Genomic DNA, 3672 nt, shown 5'->3' on the forward strand with positions numbered 1-3672 from the left:
TAACATCATTGCTATAAAGATTAATAAAATTTTTACTACATAATATTAACAAGAACTACTTTTGGGATCAGTTCCAGTATTATTATTATTTATGTTGATTTATTTTGCATTAGATTCAGTTAATTATCATTATTATTATCATCATTACTACTGTTTTAATTTTGATTGTATTTTTACTTTTTCTTATTAGTTTTTTTGTTTCTTTTTCTTTCTTTTCTCATTTTTTTCTTTTTCTTTCTGGCTGGCCATGTTTCCTTGGTCAGGCCTTTGGTGTTTCTTTTTATCTAGCCTCTTAACTCTATTCTCATTGCCGGTCACTGTAAAGGTAATAAATTAATTAATACATAAATTGCTGATGCATGAATATAACAATTGATTATTATAGTCTACTAGATATAATATTATTATTAGTTTTGAACAAGTATAAAATTAATTCAAGTTGATATTACAAACTTTATCAATACAATAAACAATACAATAAACTACGGCCTCACTGCATTGTATTATTATGACTCAACAGATAGTAGATCTATCTCCATAAATAAAAATTATATTTGTCACTGAAGTTCTGTATGTTGTCTAGGCCATCATGGAGTTTGCTAGCATCATAAATACTGATGCTAATCATGCTAGCATAGATATCTATGCTGCTAGGTCGGTCAGGTCCGTGGTCACTAACGCGGGTCCGTACTTTAGTCTTTTCGGGCCCCTTGGTCGGGTCAATAAATTAGTTTGTATCGGGTCCGTCGCTCGGTCCGTAAATTAGTCTTTTCGGGTCCGTTGGTCCGGTCCGGTCCGCTTTTTAGGGACAGCCGGTAGGGTCTCAAAAGCGAACGGACGGGTAGGGTATAGATACTATATACCCCTAGATACGAAACTCCTCTATGCACACATATAAAATCCCATAAGGAAACGTCATAAACGTCACATCCGGCTGTCCTCGCCCGTGTTTCGCTGCATTCATGGCTGCCAGGGTAAGTAAAACAATCACAGTAGCCTATTGCTATTCGTTTGTTAAAGTAGCTGAATGATCCCTCAGAGGACTTTGCAAAGCCTTTATATATTGAAATAATGCTCATAAACGATAGTTTGAGTGCATATTTTAGTTCTACAATGGATGTCATAGCCTACTTGTTGTGTACATTTCACTCAAGCCACTTTTTTAGCTTAACTCTGTTGAATTAGTCCAACTTTTTTATTGCACTGATAGGTTATTGTTTACTAGTTGTAGTGGGGCTATTATTTAGAGTTTGTGTTAAGTAAAAGAGCTGTTATTTTCTAAATCTTGGTTTTTCAAGCCCCACCTTTCTAGCCAACTTTTCTTTGTAATACTTGACTTAATTGGAACTTTTTCTATATGGTTTTGTAGCTTGAGAATAGGTAGTTGTAGTGGGCCTATTCTCAAAAGGAGTGTATTTTTAGTTTTGGTGCAATTGTGTTGTCAAAATCATCATTTTTAGGTGACAAGAGATGGGAAAGTCATGCATAGGTAGACTGCATATACTAAAAGAAAAGGAAAGTTTCAGCAATTATAATGCATGATTAATGTCAAGTTTTATTGTATTATTGTACATAAAATTACACTTTTATTAGCAGTAATAATACTTTTTATCATTGTTTTATTTTTATTCTGAATGAAAAACGTAATATGACGTATTTCCGGTGAAACAAGCCTCAGAACATCCGGTCGGGCCGTGTTTCATATCCAGGGGTATATTGGGAGTAAATTATCAATTTCTGGCAACCAGGTATTATCGGACGCTATTATTGACACTGCAGAGCTAGTAATGCAGGTGTTCTAGGTATCAAAATGTAGCTAATTCAACACTCTTTTATACATCTTACCAGCTGGATGATCAAAGATTAGATAGCACCACGGCAATTTTTAGAAGACCATTGACCGACATTACGAATGGTCGGACGATATCCTGCATTTTCGTAGGTGGAAAATTTCTACGCAGAGAAAGCATCAATCAAATGCTAACTGCACCCATTGAAGCACTGGTCCTTGGTCTACAAACTAGTGCAGTTGTTGCAAGAATTCTTACTGCTACAGAGAAAGTAGGAAGCATCATAGAGGCATGATTGGAGTGCTGTTTGATCGGCCACGCCTATAATTTATTATCATTGTTAATAAAAGTTTATTATCATTGTTCATTAATCATTAATGACACTGAAATTCCTCATTACAGGTATTAGAGCAAAACCACAATCCTCTTGGTGCTGTTTTCATCTTAACACACTTAAAGTGAAACCATTGGCCATTTCTGCAATTTTTATTTTCACAATAAACCATTTGACCTTCGTCTTTCCCACCACAAAAGCAATAACCTAAGGTAAATTTATAAATGACTATATACTCAAAATAATACTCACCTTTTTCATCATCTACATTATCAGTATCCGACAAAGAAGAAAGAGAACTACATCTACTTATAACAGATGAATTACCTGTAAATGATATAATAATTAACAAGTTTACAATTAGTATTACTATTCTTACTCGCATTTGTAGTTTTACCACCTCTTGTATAACCAGGTTTACTATTAAGAGGTGATGAGTCACCTGTAATAATAACAATAAACAAATGATACCAATTAGTATTTAATCTTACATGCACTAGGAGTATCAATAGTTCTACAACTTCTTCTTACTCTCCCACTACTAGTACAAGAAGGCTTACAGGAACTATTATCTATAAAGCATAATGGTAACTAATAATGATAGTAAAATTAATATGTTACATGGATTTTTGCGTCTTGCTATCCTACTACTAGGAGACCTTTTACTCAGAGCACAAGAAGAGCTACCTATTAATATATGAACATAAATAACAGGAGTCAGTAGGCCATTAGACTAGCTCAGAGGCGGATCTATGGGGGGGCCAGGGTGGGCAAAGCCCACCCAAATATTTTGCCCACCTCAATAAAGTATTATTGAGTAAAAGGCCCACTCAAATTAATGATTGTGGTCATTGTATAAACTGGCCCACCCTTAAACTGTGACCACTGACCACATGTACAACACTGGTTGTATGATAATTATTGTAGTGACTAGTAGTGAGCAACTTAGAATTACAGCTGTAGTTTACTATTAATGGTAAAATATGTCCAGGAGAAAACAGCTGTAAGAAGTTGTTTCTAAATGGATCCGGAACTCTCTGTGTACTATTGTAATTATATATTATGTGTTTATTCAAGTATATTCTAGAACAATCATGTAAAGTATTCTTGTATGTTATAGAACCTTCTGGACGTTTATAAGATCTACTGTATATAAGTGTGTTGTTTGTGAGTTTTAGTTTGTTGTGTTAGTTGAGTTAGTTGTGAGTTTCGTGTTGATTAAGAATAAAGTTTGGTTAACAGATAGTTGGAGCGTCTGTTACATTTTTTGGTGGCAGCGGTGGGATAGTTCTCAAACGGTTGTAGAGGAAAGACCCACTATTGTATCTCTGCAAAAGAGAGAGACTAAAGTTTATAGTGTCTGGTGTGACTGTTTATGTCGGATAACAGTCGAGAGAATCAAGGGCGGTATTCTCTACGGGACTTACCAAGACACGACTACAGAAGACAGTTGCGAGGATTACATATTTTCAGAGAGAGTTAGAGTCAGCAACCTACTATCGCACACCATCGATAATCGAACACTTTTTCTCACAGTTCAGTGATCAG

The 3672-nt window shown here is 35.1% G+C and overlaps 1 long non-coding RNA gene across 1 annotated transcript; it reads right to left on the minus strand.

Moving 5' to 3' along the window:
* Positions 1–1731: 1731 nt before the first annotated feature.
* Positions 1732–2884, minus strand: LOC109587431 (uncharacterized). The gene is made up of 5 exons (XR_002187617.1): positions 2746–2884; positions 2616–2696; positions 2377–2566; positions 1846–2331; positions 1732–1798 (listed from the first exon to the last, which is right to left on the minus strand). It is a non-coding gene; the product is annotated as an uncharacterized LOC109587431 (long non-coding RNA).
* Positions 2885–3672: the final 788 nt, after the last annotated feature.

This window comes from Amphimedon queenslandica, unplaced genomic scaffold (genome assembly GCF_000090795.2).
Source record: "Amphimedon queenslandica unplaced genomic scaffold, v1.1 AMPQUscaffold_12570, whole genome shotgun sequence".
In the NCBI taxonomy this organism is placed as follows: Eukaryota; Metazoa; Porifera; class Demospongiae; order Haplosclerida; family Niphatidae; genus Amphimedon; species Amphimedon queenslandica.